Source organism: Ambystoma mexicanum, unplaced genomic scaffold, assembly GCF_040938575.1.
Source record: "Ambystoma mexicanum isolate Mex_15411 unplaced genomic scaffold, UKY_AmexF1_1 Mex_scaf1, whole genome shotgun sequence".
NCBI classification, from domain to species: domain Eukaryota; kingdom Metazoa; phylum Chordata; class Amphibia; order Caudata; family Ambystomatidae; genus Ambystoma; species Ambystoma mexicanum.
The window spans coordinates 3,781,836-3,802,781 of NW_027182324.1; the positions used below are offsets into that span (position 1 = coordinate 3,781,836).

Sequence of the window (20,946 nt, forward strand, 5' to 3'; positions counted from 1 at the left end):
AGGACTTTAATGTTCACCCACTTACGGATTTGAATGTTTTGCCACATTCATGAGTGCAAACTTGCTCCCCAGTAAATACGAACATGTGCTCCTCAATGCACACACTGGGCAATGCAGTCCACTCTAAATCGACGATTAATGACATGCTCGTTTTGTGCAATGGAGTTTCAGTCAATTGGAAAACATTTTGAGAATTTATATTGCAACAGAAGCCCAGCCTTAAAAAAGTGGATTTCACTTCTGATTGATTACATGAGGAAGGAAAGGAGACCAGATGCAAATAAGGGGCTGTGGCTTAGTTGGTTAAAGCGCCTGTCTAGTAAACAGGAGATCCTGAGTTCGAATCTCAGCAGCGCCTGTCTGCTTTTTTTTCGACCAATCTGTCTCCCCAATATTAAAACTTTGTACAAAGATTGCTATTTCATGCTATTTAGAAGCACAGTCAGGCTTGAAATGTTGGCAAAGCATCCAAGAACTCTGGACTCCACTACCTTAGAGTCATATTGCCCAAGGTTGCGATGCCATCAGAAACAGCACATATTAGAATGAGCAATTCATATTTCCTGCTTAATTTTTTGTAAAAGAAGCAAAGGTACGCCTGAACAGGGACTTGAACCCTGGACCCTCAGATTAAAAGTCTGATGCTCTACCGACTGAGCTATCAAGGCACAGGGATCACTGCCCATTTGAAACTTGATTTTCACTCTACAGCACCTCCATACATGGCTACCTCACTGGTCAATAAAGGAAATGAATTACTAGTGCATTACACACATTTTGACACTGGAGACATAACTTTTTTCAGTCATTCCGTATCCAGATATAGAGATTTGCAGCATCTAGGACTTTAATGTTCACCCACTTACGGATTTGAATGTTTTGCCACATTCATGAGTGCAAACTTGCTCCCCAGTAAAGACGAACATGTGCTCCTCAATGCACACACTGGGCAATGCAGTCCACTCTAAATCGACGATTAATGACATGCTCGTTTTGTGCAATGGAGTTTCAGTCAATTGGAAAACATTTTGAAAAGTTATATTGCAACAGAAGCCCAGCCTTAAAAAAGTGGATTTCACTTCTGATTGATTACATGAGGAAGGAAAGGAGACCAGATGCAAAAAAGGGGCTGTGGCTTAGTTGGTTAAAGCGCCTGTCTAGTAAACAGGAGATCCTGAGTTCGAATCTCAGCAGCGCCTGTCTGCTTTTTTTTCGACCAATCTGTCTCCCCAATATTAAAACTTTGTACAAAGATTGCTATTTCATGCTATTTAGAAGCACAGTAAGGCTTGAAATGTTGGCAAAGCATCCAAGAACTCTGGACTCCACTACCTTAGAGTCATATTGCCCAAGGTTGCGATGCCATCAGAAACAGCACATATTAGAATGAGCAATTCATATTTCCTGCTTAATTTTTTGTAAAAGAAGCAAAGGTACGCCTGAACAGGGACTTGAACCCTGGACCCTCAGATTAAAAGTCTGATGCTCTACCGACTGAGCTATCCAGGCACAGGGATCACTGCCCATTTGAAACTTGATTTTCACTCTACAGCACCTCCATACATGGCTACCTCACTGGTCAATAAAGGAAATGAATTACTAGTGCATTACACACATTTCGACACTGGAGACATAACTTTTTTCAGTCATTCCGTATCCAGATATAGAGATTTGCAGCATCTAGGACTTTAATGTTCACCCACTTACGGATTTGAATGTTTTGCCACATTCATGAGTGCAAACTTGCTCCCCAGTAAATACGAACATGTGCTCCTCAATGCACACACTGGGCAATGCAGTCCACTCTAAATCGACGATTAATGACATGCTCGTTTTGTGCAATGGAGTTTCAGTCAATTGGAAAACATTTTGAAAAGTTATATTGCAACAGAAGCCCAGCCTTAAAAAAGTGGATTTCACTTCTGATTGATTACACGAGGAAGGAAAGGAGACCAGATGCAAAAAAGGGGCTGTGGCTTAGTTGGTTAAAGCGCCTGTCTAGTAAACAGGAGATCCTGAGTTCGAATCTCAGCAGCACCTGTCTGCTTTTTTTTCGACCAATCTGTCTCCCCAATATTAAAACTTTGTACAAAGATTGCTATTTCATGCTATTTAGAAGCACAGTCAGGCTTGAAATGTTGGCAAAGCATCCAAGAACTCTGGACTCCACTACCTTAGAGTCATATTGCCCAAGGTTGCGATGCCATCAGAAACAGCACATATTAGAATGAGCAATTCATATTTCCTGCTTAATTTTTTGTAAAAGAAGCAAAGGTACGCCTGAACAGGGACTTGAACCCTGGACCCTCAGATTAAAAGTCTGATGTTCTACCGACTGAGCTATCCAGGCACAGGGATCACTGCCCATTTGAAACTTGATTTTCACTCTACAGCACCTCCATACATGGCTACCTCACTGGTCAATAAAGGAAATGAATTACTAGTGCATTACACACATTTCGACACTGGAGACATAACTTTTTTCAGTCATTCCGTATCCAGATATAGAGATTTGCAGCATCTAGGACTTTAATGTTCACCCACTTACGGATTTGAATGTTTTGCCACATTCATGAGTGCAAACTTGCTCCCCAGTAAAGACGAACATGTGCTCCTCAATGCACACACTGGGCAATGCAGTCCACTCTAAATCGACGATTAATGACATGCTTGTTTTGTGCAATGGAGTTTCAGTCAATTGGAAAACATTTTGAAAAGTTATATTGCAACAGAAGCCCAGCCTTAAAAAAGTGGATTTCACTTCTAAATGATTACATGAGGAAGGAAAGGAGACCAGATGCAAAAAAGGTGCTGTGGCTTAGTTGGTTAAAGCGCCTGTCTAGTAAACAGGAGATCCTGAGTTCGAATCTCAGCAGCGCCTGTCTGCTTTTTTTCGACCAATCTGTCTCCCCAATATTAAAACTTTGTACAAAGATTGCTATTTCATGCTATTTAGAAGCACAGTCAGGCTTCATATGTTGGCAAAGCATCCAAGAACTCTGGACTCCACTACCTTAGAGTCATATTGCCCAAGGTTGCGATGCCATCAGAAATAGCACATATTAGAATGAGCAATTCATATTTCCTGCTTAATTTTTTGTAAAAGAAGCAAAGGTACGCCTGAACAGGGACTTGAACCCTGGACCCTCAGATTAAAAGTCTGATGCTCTACCGACTGAGCTATCCAGGCACATGGATCACTGCCATTTGAAACTTGATTTTCACTCTACAGCACCTCCATACATGGCTACCTCACTGGTCAATAAAGGAAATGAATTACTAGTGCATTACACACATTTTGACACTGGAGACATAACTTTTTTCAGTCATTCCGTATCCAGATATAGAGATTTGCAGCATCTAGGACTTTAATGTTCACCCACTTACGGATTTGAATGTTTTGCCACATTCATGAGTGCAAACTTGCTCCCCAGTAAATACGAACATGTGCTCCTCAATGCACACACTGGGCAATGCAGTCCACTCTAAATCGACGATTAATGACATGCTCGTTTTGTGCAATGGAGTTTCAGTCAATTGGAAAACATTTTGAAAAGTTATATTGCAACAGAAGCCCAGCCTTAAAAAAGTGGATTTCACTTCTAAATGATTACATGAGGAAGGAAAGGAGACCAGATGCAAAAAAGGTGCTGTGGCTTAGTTGGTTAAAGCGCCTGTCTAGTAAACAGGAGATCCTGAGTTAGAATCTCAGCAGCGCCTGTCTGCTTTTTTTCGACCAATCTGTCTCCCCAATATTAAAACTTTGTACAAAGATTGCTATTTCATGCTATTTAGAAGCACAGTCAGGCTTGATATGTTGGCAAAGCATCCAAGAACTCTGGACTCCACTACCTTAGAGTCATATTGCCCAAGGTTGCGATGCCATCAGAAATAGCACATATTAGAATGAGCAATTCATATTTCCTGCTTAATTTTTTGTAAAAGAAGCAAAGGTACGCCTGAACAGGGACTTGAACCCTGGACCCTCAGATTAAAAGTCTGATGCTCTACCGACTGAGCTATCCATGCACATGGATCACTGCCATTTGAAACTTGATTTTCACTCTACAGCACCTCCATACATGGCTACCTCACTGGTCAATAAAGGAAATGAATTACTAGTGCATTACACACATTTTGACACTGGAGACATAACTTTTTTCAGTCATTCCGTATCCAGATATAGAGATTTGCAGCATCTAGGACTTTAATGTTCACCCACTTACGGATTTGAATGTTTTGCCACATTCATGAGTGCAAACTTGCTCCCCAGTAAATACGAACATGTGCTCCTCAATGCACACACTGGGCAATGCAGTCCACTCTAAATCGACGATTAATGACATGCTCGTTTTGTGCAATGGAGTTTCAGTCAATTGGAAAACATTTTGAAAAGTTATATTGCAACAGAAGCCCAGCCTTAAAAAAGTGGATTTCACTTCTAAATGATTACATGAGGAAGGAAAGGAGACCAGATGCAAAAAAGGTGCTGTGGCTTAGTTGGTTAAAGCGCCTGTCTAGTAAACAGGAGATCCTGAGTTAGAATCTCAGCAGCGCCTGTCTGCTTTTTTTCGACCAATCTGTCTCCCCAATATTAAAACTTTGTACAAAGATTGCTATTTCATGCTATTTAGAAGCACAGTCAGGCTTGATATGTTGGCAAAGCATCCAAGAACTCTGGACTCCACTACCTTAGAGTCATATTGCCCAAGGTTGCGATGCCATCAGAAATAGCACATATTAGAATGAGCAATTCATATTTCCTGCTTAATTTTTTGTAAAAGAAGCAAAGGTACGCCTGAACAGGGACTTGAACCCTGGACCCTCAGATTAAAAGTCTGATGCTCTACCGACTGAGCCATCCATGCACATGAATCACTGCCATTTGAAACTTGATTTTCACTCTACAGCACCTCCATACATGGCTACCTCACTGGTCAATAAAGGAAATGAATTACTAGTGCATTACACACATTTTGACACTGGAGACATAACTTTTTTCAGTCATTCCGTATCCAGATATAGAGATTTGCAGCATCTAGGACTTTAATGTTCACCCACTTACGGATTTGAATGTTTTGCCACATTCATGAGTGCAAACTTGCTCCCCAGTAAAGACGAACATGTGCTCCTCAATGCACACACTGGGCAATGCAGTCCACTCTAAATCGACGATTAATGACATGCTCGTTTTGTGCAATGGAGTTTCAGTCAATTGGAAAACATTTTGAAAATTTATATTGCAACAGAAGCCCAGCCTTAAAAAAGTGGATTTCACTTCTGATTGATTACATGAGGAAGGAAAGGAGACCAGATGCAAAAAAGGGGCTGTGGCTTAGTTGGTTAAAGCGCCTGTCTAGTAAACAGGAGATCCTGAGTTCGAATCTCAGCAGCGCCTGTCTGCTTTTTTTTCGACCAATCTGTCTCCCCAATATTAAAACTTTGTACAAAGATTGCTATTTCATGCTATTTAGAAGCACAGTCAGGCTTGAAATGTTGGCAAAGCATCCAAGAACTCTGGACTCCACTACCTTAGAGTCATATTGCCCAAGGTTGCGATGCCATCAGAAACAGCACATATTAGAATGAGCAATTCATATTTCCTGCTTAATTTTTTGTAAAAGAAGCAAAGGTACGCCTGAACAGGGACTTGAACCCTGGACCCTCAGATTAAAAGTCTGATGCTCTACCGACTGAGCTATCCAGGCACAGGGATCACTGCCCATTTGAAACTTGATTTTCACTCTACAGCACCTCCATACATGGCTACCTCACTGGTCAATAAAGGAAATGAATTACTAGTGCATTACACACATTTTGACACTGGAGACATAACTTTTTTCAGTCATTCCGTATCCAGATATAGAGATTTGCAGCATCTAGGACTTTAATGTTCACCCACTTACGGATTTGAATGTTTTGCCACATTCATGAGTGCAAACTTGCTCCCCAGTAAATACGAACATGTGCTCCTCAATGCACACACTGGGCAATGCAGTCCACTCTAAATCGACGATTAATGACATGCTCGTTTTGTGCAATGGAGTTTCAGTCAATTGGAAAACATTTTGAAAAGTTATATTGCAACAGAAGCCCAGCCTTAAAAAAGTGGATTTCACTTCTAAATGATTACATGAGGAAGGAAAGGAGACCAGATGCAAAAAAGGTGCTGTGGCTTAGTTGGTTAAAGCGCCTGTCTAATAAACAGGAGATCCTGAGTTAGAATCTCAGCAGCGCCTGTCTGCTTTTTTTCGACCAATCTGTCTCCCCAATATTAAAACTTTGTACAAAGATTGCTATTTCATGCTATTTAGAAGCACAGTCAGGCTTGATATGTTGGCAAAGCATCCAAGAACTCTGGACTCCACTACCTTAGAGTCATATTGCCCAAGGTTGCGATGCCATCAGAAATAGCACATATTAGAATGAGCAATTCATATTTCCTGCTTAATTTTTTGTAAAAGAAGCAAAGGTACGCCTGAACAGGGACTTGAACCCTGGACCCTCAGATTAAAAGTCTGATGCTCTACCGACTGAGCTATCCATGCACATGGATCACTGCCATTTGAAACTTGATTTTCACTCTACAGCACCTCCATACATGGCTACCTCACTGGTCAATAAAGGAAATGAATTACTAGTGCATTACACACATTTTGACACTGGAGACATAACTTTTTTCAGTCATTCCGTATCCAGATATAGAGATTTGCAGCATCTAGGACTTTAATGTTCACCCACTTACGGATTTGAATGTTTTGCCACATTCATGAGTGCAAACTTGCTCCCCAGTAAATACGAACATGTGCTCCTCAATGCACACACTGGGCAATGCAGTCCACTCTAAATCGACGATTAATGACATGCTCGTTTTGTGCAATGGAGTTTCAGTCAATTGGAAAACATTTTGAAAATTTATATTGCAACAGAAGCCCAGCCTTAAAAAAGTGGATTTCACTTCTGATTGATTACATGAGGAAGGAAAGGAGACCAGATGCAAAAAAGGGGCTGTGGCTTAGTTGGTTAAAGCGCCTGTCTAGTAAACAGGAGATCCTGAGTTCGAATCTCAGCAGCGCCTGTCTGCTTTTTTTTCGACCAATCTGTCTCCCCAATATTAAAACTTTGTACAAAGATTGCTATTTCATGCTATTTAGAAGCACAGTCAGGCTTGAAATGTTGGCAAAGCATCCAAGAACTCTGGACTCCACTACCTTAGAGTCATATTGCCCAAGGTTGCGATGCCATCAGAAACAGCACATATTAGAATGAGCAATTCATATTTCCTGCTTAATTTTTTGTAAAAGAAGCAAAGGTACGCCTGAACAGGGACTTGAACCCTGGACCCTCAGATTAAAAGTCTGATGCTCTACCGACTGAGCTATCCAGGCACAGGGATCACTGCCCATTTGAAACTTGATTTTCACTCTACAGCACCTCCATACATGGCTACCTCACTGGTCAATAAAGGAAATGAATTACTAGTGCATTACACACATTTTGACACTGGAGACATAACTTTTTTCAGTCATTCCGTATCCAGATATAGAGATTTGCAGCATCTAGGACTTTAATGTTCACCCACTTACGGATTTGAATGTTTTGCCACATTCATGAGTGCAAACTTGCTCCCCAGTAAAGACGAACATGTGCTCCTCAATGCACACACTGGGCAATGCAGTCCACTCTAAATCGACGATTAATGACATGCTCGTTTTGTGCAATGGAGTTTCAGTCAATTGGAAAACATTTTGAAAAGTTATATTGCAACAGAAGCCCAGCCTTAAAAAAGTGGATTTCACTTCTGATTGATTACATGAGGAAGGAAAGGAGACCAGATGCAAAAAAGGGGCTGTGGCTTAGTTGGTTAAAGCGCCTGTCTAGTAAACAGGAGATCCTGAGTTCGAATCTCAGCAGCGCCTGTCTGCTTTTTTTTCGACCAATCTGTCTCCCCAATATTAAAACTTTGTACAAAGATTGCTATTTCATGCTATTTAGAAGCACAGTAAGGCTTGAAATGTTGGCAAAGCATCCAAGAACTCTGGACTCCACTACCTTAGAGTCATATTGCCCAAGGTTGCGATGCCATCAGAAACAGCACATATTAGAATGAGCAATTCATATTTCCTGCTTAATTTTTTGTAAAAGAAGCAAAGGTACGCCTGAACAGGGACTTGAACCCTGGACCCTCAGATTAAAAGTCTGATGCTCTACCGACTGAGCTATCCAGGCACAGGGATCACTGCCCATTTGAAACTTGATTTTCACTCTACAGCACCTCCATACATGGCTACCTCACTGGTCAATAAAGGAAATGAATTACTAGTGCATTACACACATTTCGACACTGGAGACATAACTTTTTTCAGTCATTCCGTATCCAGATATAGAGATTTGCAGCATCTAGGACTTTAATGTTCACCCACTTACGGATTTGAATGTTTTGCCACATTCATGAGTGCAAACTTGCTCCCCAGTAAAGACGAACATGTGCTCCTCAATGCACACACTGGGCAATGCAGTCCACTCTAAATCGACGATTAATGACATGCTTGTTTTGTGCAATGGAGTTTCAGTCAATTGGAAAACATTTTGAAAAGTTATATTGCAACAGAAGCCCAGCCTTAAAAAAGTGGATTTCACTTCTAAATGATTACATGAGGAAGGAAAGGAGACCAGATGCAAAAAAGGTGCTGTGGCTTAGTTGGTTAAAGCGCCTGTCTAGTAAACAGGAGATCCTGAGTTCGAATCTCAGCAGCGCCTGTCTGCTTTTTTTCGACCAATCTGTCTCCCCAATATTAAAACTTTGTACAAAGATTGCTATTTCATGCTATTTAAAAACAGTCAGGCTTCATATGTTGGCAAAGCATCCAAGAACTCTGGACTCCACTACCTTAGAGTCATATTGCCCAAGGTTGCGATGCCATCAGAAATAGCACATATTAGAATGAGCAATTCATATTTCCTGCTTAATTTTTTGTAAAAGAAGCAAAGGTACGCCTGAACAGGGACTTGAACCCTGGACCCTCAGATTAAAAGTCTGATGCTCTACCGACTGAGCTATCCAGGCACATGGATCACTGCCATTTGAAACTTGATTTTCACTCTACAGCACCTCCATACATGGCTACCTCACTGGTCAATAAAGGAAATGAATTACTAGTGCATTACACACATTTTGACACTGGAGACATAACTTTTTTCAGTCATTCCGTATCCAGATATAGAGATTTGCAGCATCTAGGACTTTAATGTTCACCCACTTACGGATTTGAATGTTTTGCCACATTCATGAGTGCAAACTTGCTCCCCAGTAAATACGAACATGTGCTCCTCAATGCACACACTGGGCAATGCAGTCCACTCTAAATCGACGATTAATGACATGCTCGTTTTGTGCAATGGAGTCTCAGTCAATTGGAAAACATTTGGAAAAGTTATATTGCAACAGAAGCCCAGCCTTAAAAAAGTGGATTTCACTTCTAAATGATTACATGAGGAAGGAAAGGAGACCAGATGCAAAAAAGGTGCTATGGCTTAGTTGGTTAAAGCGCCTGTCTAGTAAACAGGAGATCCTGAGTTAGAATCTCAGCAGCGCCTGTCTGCTTTTTTTCGACCAATCTGTCTCCCCAATATTAAAACTTTGTACAAAGATTGCTATTTCATGCTATTTAGAAGCACAGTCAGGCTTGATATGTTGGCAAAGCATCCAAGAACTCTGGACTCCACTACCTTAGAGTCATATTGCCCAAGGTTGCGATGCCATCAGAAATAGCACATATTAGAATGAGCAATTCATATTTCCTGCTTAATTTTTTGTAAAAGAAGCAAAGGTACGCCTGAACAGGGACTTGAACCCTGGACCCTCAGATTAAAAGTCTGATGCTCTACCGACTGAGCTATCCATGCACATGGATCACTGCCATTTGAAACTTGATTTTCACTCTACAGCACCTCCATACATGGCTACCTCACTGGTCAATAAAGGAAATTAATTACTAGTGCATTACACACATTTTGACACTGGAGACATAACTTTTTTCAGTCATTCCGTATCCAGATATAGAGATTTGCAGCATGTAGGACTTTAATGTTCACCCACTTACGGATTTGAATGTTTTGCCACATTCATGAGTGCAAACTTGCTCCCCAGTAAATACGAACATGTGCTTCTCAATGCACACACTGGGCAATGCAGTCCACTCTAAATCGACGATTAATGACATGCTCGTTTTGTGCAATGGAGTTTCAGTCAATTGGAAAACATTTTGAAAAGTTATATTGCAACAGAAGCCCAGCCTTAAAAAAGTGGATTTCACTTCTAAATGATTACACGAGGAAGGAAAGGAGACCAGATGCAAAAAAGGTGCTGTGGCTTAGTTGGTTAAAGCGCCTGTCTAGTACACAGGAGATCCTGAGTTAGAATCTCAGCAGCGCATGTCTGCTTTTTTTCGACCAATCTGTCTCCCCAATATTAAAACTTTGTACAAAGATTGCTATTTCATGCTATTTAGAAGCACAGTCAGGCTTGATATGTTGGCAAAGCATCCAAGAACTCTGGACTCCACTACCTTAGAGTCATATTGCCCAAGGTTGCGATGCCATCAGAAATAGCACATATTAGAATGAGCAATTCATATTTCCTGCTTAATTTTTTGTAAAAGAAGCAAAGGTACGCCTGAACAGGGACTTGAACCCTGGACCCTCAGATTAAAAGTCTGATGCTCTACCGACTGAGCTATCCAGTCACAGGGATCACTGCCCATTTGAAACTTGATTTTCACTCTACAGCACCTCCATACATGGCTACCTCACTGGTCAATAAAGGAAATGAATTACTAGTGCATTACACACATTTTGACACTGGAGACATAACTTTTTTCAGTCATTCCGTATCCAGATATAGAGATTTGCAGCATCTAGGACTTTAATGTTCACCCACTTACGGATTTGAATGTTTTGCCACATTCATGAGTGCAAACTTGCTCCCCAGTAAAGACGAACATGTGCTCCTCAATGCACACACTGGGCAATGCAGTCCACTCTAAATCGACGATTAATGACATGCTCGTTTTGTGCAATGGAGTTTCAGTCAATTGGAAAACATTTTGAAAAGTTATATTGCAACAGAAGCCCAGCCTTAAAAAAGTGGATTTCACTTCTAAATGATTACATGAGGAAGGAAAGGAGACCAGATGCAAAAAAGGTGCTGTGGCTTAGTTGGTTAAAGCGCCTGTCTAGTAAACAGGAGATCCTGAGTTAGAATCTCAGCAGCGCCTGTCTGCTTTTTTTCGACCAATCTGTCTCCCCAATATTAAAACTTTGTACAAAGATTGCTATTTCATGCTATTTAGAAGCACAGTCAGGCTTGATATGTTGGCAAAGCATCCAAGAACTCTGGACTCCACTACCTTAGAGTCATATTGCCCAAGGTTGCGATGCCATCAGAAATAGCACATATTAGAATGAGCAATTCATATTTCCTGCTTAATTTTTTGTAAAAGAAGCAAAGGTACGCCTGAACAGGGACTTGAACCCTGGACCCTCAGATTAAAAGTCTGATGCTCTACCGACTGAGCTATCCATGCACATGAATCACTGCCATTTGAAACTTGATTTTCACTCTACAGCACCTCCATACATGGCTACCTCACTGGTCAATAAAGGAAATGAATTACTAGTGCATTACACACATTTCGACACTGGAGACATAACTTTTTTCAGTCATTCCGTATCCAGATATAGAGATTTGCAGCATCTAGGACTTTAATGTTCACCCACTTACGGATTTGAATGTTTTGCCACATTCATGAGTGCAAACTTGCTCCCCAGTAAAGACGAACATGTGCTCCTCAATGCACACACTGGGCAATGCAGTCCACTCTAAATCGACGATTAATGACATGCTTGTTTTGTGCAATGGAGTTTCAGTCAATTGGAAAACATTTTGAAAAGTTATATTGCAACAGAAGCCCAGCCTTAAAAAAGTGGATTTCACTTCTAAATGATTACATGAGGAAGGAAAGGAGACCAGATGCAAAAAAGGTGCTGTGGCTTAGTTGGTTAAAGCGCCTGTCTAGTAAACAGGAGATCCTGAGTTCGAATCTCAGCAGCGCCTGTCTGCTTTTTTTCGACCAATCTGTCTCCCCAATATTAAAACTTTGTACAAAGATTGCTATTTCATGCTATTTAGAAGCACAGTCAGGCTTCATATGTTGGCAAAGCATCCAAGAACTCTGGACTCCACTACCTTAGAGTCATATTGCCCAAGGTTGCGATGCCATCAGAAATAGCACATATTAGAATGAGCAATTCATATTTCCTGCTTAATTTTTTGTAAAAGAAGCAAAGGTACGCCTGAACAGGGACTTGAACCCTGGACCCTCAGATTAAAAGTCTGATGCTCTACCGACTGAGCTATCCAGGCACATGGATCACTGCCATTTGAAACTTGATTTTCACTCTACAGCACCTCCATACATGGCTACCTCACTGGTCAATAAAGGAAATGAATTACTAGTGCATTACACACATTTTGACACTGGAGACATAACTTTTTTCAGTCATTCCGTATCCAGATATAGAGATTTGCAGCATCTAGGACTTTAATGTTCACCCACTTACGGATTTGAATGTTTTGCCACATTCATGAGTGCAAACTTGCTCCCCAGTAAATACGAACATGTGCTCCTCAATGCACACACTGGGCAATGCAGTCCACTCTAAATCGACGATTAATGACATGCTCGTTTTGTGCAATGGAGTTTCAGTCAATTGGAAAACATTTTGAAAAGTTATATTGCAACAGAAGCCCAGCCTTAAAAAAGTGGATTTCACTTCTAAATGATTACATGAGGAAGGAAAGGAGACCAGATGCAAAAAAGGTGCTGTGGCTTAGTTGGTTAAAGCGCCTGTCTAGTAAACAGGAGATCCTGAGTTAGAATCTCAGCAGCGCCTGTCTGCTTTTTTTCGACCAATCTGTCTCCCCAATATTAAAACTTTGTACAAAGATTGCTATTTCATGCTATTTAGAAGCACAGTCAGGCTTGATATGTTGGCAAAGCATCCAAGAACTCTGGACTCCACTACCTTAGAGTCATATTGCCCAAGGTTGCGATGCCATCAGAAATAGCACATATTAGAATGAGCAATTCATATTTCCTGCTTAATTTTTTGTAAAAGAAGCAAAGGTACGCCTGAACAGGGACTTGAACCCTGGACCCTCAGATTAAAAGTCTGATGCTCTACCGACTGAGCTATCCATGCACATGGATCACTGCCATTTGAAACTTGATTTTCACTCTACAGCACCTCCATACATGGCTACCTCACTGGTCAATAAAGGAAATGAATTACTAGTGCATTACACACATTTTGACACTGGAGACATAACTTTTTTCAGTCATTCCGTATCCAGATATAGAGATTTGCAGCATCTAGGACTTTAATGTTCACCCACTTACGGATTTGAATGTTTTGCCACATTCATGAGTGCAAACTTGCTCCCCAGTAAATACGAACATGTGCTCCTCAATGCACACACTGGGCAATGCAGTCCACTCTAAATCGACGATTAATGACATGCTCGTTTTGTGCAATGGAGTTTCAGTCAATTGGAAAACATTTTGAAAAGTTATATTGCAACAGAAGCCCAGCCTTAAAAAAGTGGATTTCACTTCTAAATGATTACATGAGGAAGGAAAGGAGACCAGATGCAAAAAAGGTGCTGTGGCTTAGTTGGTTAAAGCGCCTGTCTAGTAAACAGGAGATCCTGAGTTAGAATCTCAGCAGCGCCTGTCTGCTTTTTTTCGACCAATCTGTCTCCCCAATATTAAAACTTTGTACAAAGATTGCTATTTCATGCTATTTAGAAGCACAGTCAGGCTTGATATGTTGGCAAAGCATCCAAGAACTCTGGACTCCACTACCTTAGAGTCATATTGCCCAAGGTTGCGATGCCATCAGAAATAGCACATATTAGAATGAGCAATTCATATTTCCTGCTTAATTTTTTGTAAAAGAAGCAAAGGTACGCCTGAACAGGGACTTGAACCCTGGACCCTCAGATTAAAAGTCTGATGCTCTACCGACTGAGCTATCCATGCACATGAATCACTGCCATTTGAAACTTGATTTTCACTCTACAGCACCTCCATACATGGCTACCTCACTGGTCAATAAAGGAAATGAATTACTAGTGCATTACACACATTTTGACACTGGAGACATAACTTTTTTCAGTCATTCCGTATCCAGATATAGAGATTTGCAGCATCTAGGACTTTAATGTTCACCCACTTACGGATTTGAATGTTTTGCCACATTCATGAGTGCAAACTTGCTCCCCAGTAAAGACGAACATGTGCTCCTCAATGCACACACTGGGCAATGCAGTCCACTCTAAATCGACGATTAATGACATGCTCGTTTTGTGCAATGGAGTTTCAGTCAATTGGAAAACATTTTGAAAATTTATATTGCAACAGAAGCCCAGCCTTAAAAAAGTGGATTTCACTTCTGATTGATTACATGAGGAAGGAAAGGAGACCAGATGCAAAAAAGGGGCTGTGGCTTAGTTGGTTAAAGCGCCTGTCTAGTAAACAGGAGATCCTGAGTTCGAATCTCAGCAGCGCCTGTCTGCTTTTTTTTCGACCAATCTGTCTCCCCAATATTAAAACTTTGTACAAAGATTGCTATTTCATGCTATTTAGAAGCACAGTCAGGCTTGAAATGTTGGCAAAGCATCCAAGAACTCTGGACTCCACTACCTTAGAGTCATATTGCCCAAGGTTGCGATGCCATCAGAAACAGCACATATTAGAATGAGCAATTCATATTTCCTGCTTAATTTTTTGTAAAAGAAGCAAAGGTACGCCTGAACAGGGACTTGAACCCTGGACCCTCAGATTAAAAGTCTGATGCTCTACCGACTGAGCTATCCAGGCACAGGGATCACTGCCCATTTGAAACTTGATTTTCACTCTACAGCACCTCCATACATGGCTACCTCACTGGTCAATAAAGGAAATGAATTACTAGTGCATTACACACATTTTGACACTGGAGACATAACTTTTTTCAGTCATTCCGTATCCAGATATAGAGATTTGCAGCATCTAGGACTTTAATGTTCACCCACTTACGGATTTGAATGTTTTGCCACATTCATGAGTGCAAACTTGCTCCCCAGTAAATACGAACATGTGCTCCTCAATGCACACACTGGGCAATGCAGTCCACTCTAAATCGACGATTAATGACATGCTCGTTTTGTGCAATGGAGTTTCAGTCAATTGGAAAACATTTTGAAAAGTTATATTGCAACAGAAGCCCAGCCTTAAAAAAGTGGATTTCACTTCTAAATGATTACATGAGGAAGGAAAGGAGACCAGATGCAAAAAAGGTGCTGTGGCTTAGTTGGTTAAAGCGCCTGTCTAATAAACAGGAGATCCTGAGTTAGAATCTCAGCAGCGCCTGTCTGCTTTTTTTCGACCAATCTGTCTCCCCAATATTAAAACTTTGTACAAAGATTGCTATTTCATGCTATTTAGAAGCACAGTCAGGCTTGATATGTTGGCAAAGCATCCAAGAACTCTGGACTCCACTACCTTAGAGTCATATTGCCCAAGGTTGCGATGCCATCAGAAATAGCACATATTAGAATGAGCAATTCATATTTCCTGCTTAATTTTTTGTAAAAGAAGCAAAGGTACGCCTGAACAGGGACTTGAACCCTGGACCCTCAGATTAAAAGTCTGATGCTCTACCGACTGAGCTATCCATGCACATGGATCACTGCCATTTGAAACTTGATTTTCACTCTACAGCACCTCCATACATGGCTACCTCACTGGTCAATAAAGGAAATGAATTACTAGTGCATTACACACATTTTGACACTGGAGACATAACTTTTTTCAGTCATTCCGTATCCAGATATAGAGATTTGCAGCATCTAGGACTTTAATGTTCACCCACTTACGGATTTGAATGTTTTGCCACATTCATGAGTGCAAACTTGCTCCCCAGTAAATACGAACATGTGCTCCTCAATGCACACACTGGGCAATGCAGTCCACTCTAAATCGACGATTAATGACATGCTCGTTTTGTGCAATGGAGTTTCAGTCAATTGGAAAACATTTTGAAAATTTATATTGCAACAGAAGCCCAGCCTTAAAAAAGTGGATTTCACTTCTGATTGATTACATGAGGAAGGAAAGGAGACCAGATGCAAAAAAGGGGCTGTGGCTTAGTTGGTTAAAGCGCCTGTCTAGTAAACAGGAGATCCTGAGTTCGAATCTCAGCAGCGCCTGTCTGCTTTTTTTTCGACCAATCTGTCTCCCCAATATTAAAACTTTGTACAAAGATTGCTATTTCATGCTATTTAGAAGCACAGTCAGGCTTGAAATGTTGGCAAAGCATCCAAGAACTCTGGACTCCACTACCTTAGAGTCATATTGCCCAAGGTTGCGATGCCATCAGAAACAGCACATATTAGAATGAGCAATTCATATTTCCTGCTTAATTTTTTGTAAAAGAAGCAAAGGTACGCCTGAACAGGGACTTGAACCCTGGACCCTCAGATTAAAAGTCTGATGCTCTACCGACTGAGCTATCCAGGCACAGGGATCACTGCCCATTTGAAACTTGATTTTCACTCTACAGCACCTCCATACATGGCTACCTCACTGGTCAATAAAGGAAATGAATTACTAGTGCATTACACACATTTTGACACTGGAGACATAACTTTTTTCAGTCATTCCGTATCCAGATATAGAGATTTGCAGCATCTAGGACTTTAATGTTCACCCACTTACGGATTTGAATGTTTTGCCACATTCATGAGTGCAAACTTGCTCCCCAGTAAAGACGAACATGTGCTCCTCAATGCACACACTGGGCAATGCAGTCCACTCTAAATCGACGATTAATGACATGCTCGTTTTGTGCAATGGAGTTTCAGTCAATTGGAAAACATTTTGAAAAGTTATATTGCAACAGAAGCCCAGCCTTAAAAAAGTGGATTTCACTTCTGATTGATTACATGAGGAAGGAAAGGAGACCAGATGCAAAAAAGGGGCTGTGGCTTAGTTGGTTAAAGCGCCTGTCTAGTAAACAGGAGATCCTGAGTTCGAATCTCAGCAGCGCCTGTCTGCTTTTTTTTCGACCAATCTGTCTCCCCAATATTAAAACTTTGTACAAAGATTGCTATTTCATGCTATTTAGAAGCACAGTAAGGCTTGAAATGTTGGCAAAGCATCCAAGAACTCTGGACTCCACTACCTTAGAGTCATATTGCCCAAGGTTGCGATGCCATCAGAAACAGCACATATTAGAATGAGCAATTCATATTTCCTGCTTAATTTTTTGTAAAAGAAGCAAAGGTACGCCTGAACAGGGACTTGAACCCTGGACCCTCAGATTAAAAGTCTGATGCTCTACCGACTGAGCTATCCAGGCACAGGGATCACTGCCCATTTGAAACTTGATTTTCACTCTACAGCACCTCCATACATGGCTACCTCACTGGTCAATAAAGGAAATGAATTACTAGTGCATTACACACATTTCGACACTGGAGACATAACTTTTTTCAGTCATTCCGTATCCAGATATAGAGATTTGCAGCATCTAGGACTTTAATGTTCACCCACTTACGGATTTGAATGTTTTGCCACATTCATGAGTGCAAACTTGCTCCCCAGTAAATACGAACATGTGCTCCTCAATGCACACACTGGGCAATGCAGTCCACTCTAAATCGACGATTAATGACATGCTCGTTTTGTGCAATGGAGTTTCAGTCAATTGGAAAACATTTTGAGAATTTATATTGCAACAGAAGCCCAGCCTTAAAAAAGTGGATTTCACTTCTGATTGATTACATGAGGAAGGAAAGGAGACCAGATGCAAAAAAGGGGCTGTGGCTTAGTTGGTTAAAGCGCCTGTCTAGTAAACAGGAGATCCTGAGTTCGAATCTCAGCAGCGCCTGTCTGCTTTTTTTTCGACCAATCTGTCTCCCCAATATTAAAACTTTGTACAAAGATTGCTATTTCATGCTATTTAGAAGCACAGTCAGGCTTGAAATGTTGGCAAAGCATCCAAGAACTCTGGACTCCACTACCTTAGAGTCATATTGCCCAAGGTTGCGATGCCATCAGAAACAGCACATATTAGAATGAGCAATTCATATTTCCTGCTTAATTTTTTGTAAAAGAAGCAAAGGTACGCCTGAACAGGGACTTGAACCCTGGACCCTCAGATTAAAAGTCTGATGCTCTACCGACTGAGCTATCAAGGCACAGGGATCACTGCCCATTTGAAACTTGATTTTCACTCTACAGCACCTCCATACATGGCTACCTCACTGGTCAATAAAGGAAATGAATTACTAGTGCATTACACACATTTTGACACTGGAGACATAACTTTTTTCAGTCATTCCGTATCCAGATATAGAGATTTGCAGCATCTAGGACTTTAATGTTCACCCACTTACGGATTTGAATGTTTTGCCACATTCATGAGTGCAAACTTGCTCCCCAGTAAAGACGAACATGTGCTCCTCAATGCACACACTGGGCAATGCAGTCCACTCTAAATCGACGATTAATGACATGCTCGTTTTGTGCAATGGAGTTTCAGTCAATTGGAAAACATTTTGAAAAGTTATATTGCAACAGAAGCCCAGCCTTAAAAAAGTGGATTTCACTTCTGATTGATTACATGAGGAAGGAAAGGAGACCAGATGCAAAAAAGGGGCTGTGGCTTAGTTGGTTAAAGCGCCTGTCTAGTAAACAGGAGATCCTGAGTTCGAATCTCAGCAGCGCCTGTCTGCTTTTTTTTCGACCAATCTGTCTCCCCAATATTAAAACTTTGTACAAAGATTGCTATTTCATGCTATTTAGAAGCACAGTAAGGCTTGAAATGTTGGCAAAGCATCCAAGAACTCTGGACTCCACTACCTTAGAGTCATATTGCCCAAGGTTGCGATGCCATCAGAAACAGCACATATTAGAATGAGCAATTCATATTTCCTGCTTAATTTTTTGTAAAAGAAGCAAAGGTACGCCTGAACAGGGACTTGAACCCTGGACCCTCAGATTAAAAGTCTGATGCTCTACCGACTGAGCTATCCAGGCACAGGGATCACTGCCCATTTGAAACTTGATTTTCACTCTACAGCACCTCCATACATGGCTACCTCACTGGTCAATAAAGGAAATGAATTACTAGTGCATTACACACATTTCGACACTGGAGACATAACTTTTTTCAGTCATTCCGTATCCAGATATAGAGATTTGCAGCATCTAGGACTTTAATGTTCACCCACTTACGGATTTGAATGTTTTGCCACATTCATGAGTGCAAACTTGCTCCCCAGTAAATACGAACATGTGCTCCTCAATGCACACACTGGGCAATGCAGTCCACTCTAAATCGACGATTAATGACATGCTCGTTTTGTGCAATGGAGTTTCAGTCAATTGGAAAACATTTTGAAAAGTTATATTGCAACAGAAGCCCAGCCTTAAAAAAGTGGATTTCACTTCTGATTGATTACACGAGGAAGGAAAGGAGACCAGATGCAAAAAAGGGGCTGTGGCTTAGTTGGTTAAAGCGCCTGTCTAGTAAACAGGAGATCCTGAGTTCGAATCTCAGCAGCACCTGTCTGCTTTTTTTTCGACCAATCTGTCTCCCCAATATTAAAACTTTGTACAAAGATTGCTATTTCATGCTATTTAGAAGCACAGTCAGGCTTGAAATGTTGGCAAAGCATCCAAGAACTCTGGACTCCACTACCTTAGAGTCATATTGCCCAAGGTTGCGATGCCATCAGAAACAGCACATATTAGAATGAGCAATTCATATTTCCTGCTTAATTTTTTGTAAAAGAAGCAAAGGTACGCCTGAACAGGGACTTGAACCCTGGACCCTCAGATTAAAAGTCTGATGTTCTACCGACTGAGCTATCCAGGCACAGGGATCACTGCCCATTTGAAACTTGATTTTCACTCTACAGCACCTCCATACATGGCTACCTCACTGGTCAATAAAGGAAATGAATTACTAGTGCATTACACACATTTCGACACTGGAGACATAACTTTTTTCAGTCATTCCGTATCCAGATATAGAGATTTGCAGCATCTAGGACTTTAATGTTCACCCACTTACGGATTTGAATGTTTTGCCACATTCATGAGTGCAAACTTGCTCCCCAGTAAAGACGAACATGTGCTCCTCAATGCACACACTGGGCAATGCAGTCCACTCTAAATCGACGATTAATGACATGCTTGTTTTGTGCAATGGAGTTTCAGTCAATTGGAAAACATTTTGAAAAGTTATATTGCAACAGAAGCCCAGCCTTAAAAAAGTGGATTTCACTTCTAAATGATTACATGAGGAAGGAAAGGAGACCAGATGCAAAAAAGGTGCTGTGGCTTAGTTGGTTAAAGCGCCTGTCTAGTAAACAGGAGATCCTGAGTTCGAATCTCAGCAGCGCCTGTCTGCTTTTTTTCGACCAATCTGTCTCCCCAATATTAAAACTTTGTACAAAGATTGCTATTTCATGCTATTTAGAAGCACAGTCAGGCTTCATATGTTGGCAAAGCATCCAAGAACTCTGGACTCCACTACCTTAGAGTCATATTGCCCAAGGTTGCGATGCCATCAGAAATAGCACATATTAGAATGAGCAATTCATATTTCCTGCTTAATTTTTTGTAAAAGAAGCAAAGGTACGCCTGAACAGGGACTTGAACCCTGGACCCTCAGATTAAAAGTCTGATGCTCTACCGACTGAGCTATCCAGGCACATGGATCACTGCCATTTGAAACTTGATTTTCACTCTACAGCACCTCCATACATGGCTACCTCACTGGTCAATAAAGGAAATGAATTACTAGTGCATTACACACATTTTGACACTGGAG

General features: G+C 41.0%; 4 non-coding genes across 4 annotated transcripts; all 4 read left to right on the top strand.

The window, feature by feature from the left end:
• The first annotated feature begins 2,807 nt into the window (after nt 1-2,807).
• On the top strand, nt 2,808-2,881 carry TRNAT-AGU (transfer RNA threonine (anticodon AGU)). The gene has a single exon. It is a non-coding gene; the product is annotated as a tRNA-Thr (tRNA).
• A 5,805-nt stretch (nt 2,882-8,686) lies between these two features.
• Nucleotides 8,687-8,760, top strand: TRNAT-AGU (transfer RNA threonine (anticodon AGU)). The gene has a single exon. It is a non-coding gene; the product is annotated as a tRNA-Thr (tRNA).
• A 3,281-nt stretch (nt 8,761-12,041) lies between these two features.
• On the top strand, nt 12,042-12,115 carry TRNAT-AGU (transfer RNA threonine (anticodon AGU)). Its single transcript has one exon. It is a non-coding gene; the product is annotated as a tRNA-Thr (tRNA).
• An 8,328-nt stretch (nt 12,116-20,443) lies between these two features.
• Nucleotides 20,444-20,517, top strand: TRNAT-AGU (transfer RNA threonine (anticodon AGU)). Its single transcript has one exon. It is a non-coding gene; the product is annotated as a tRNA-Thr (tRNA).
• The last annotated feature ends 429 nt before the right edge of the window (nt 20,518-20,946 follow it).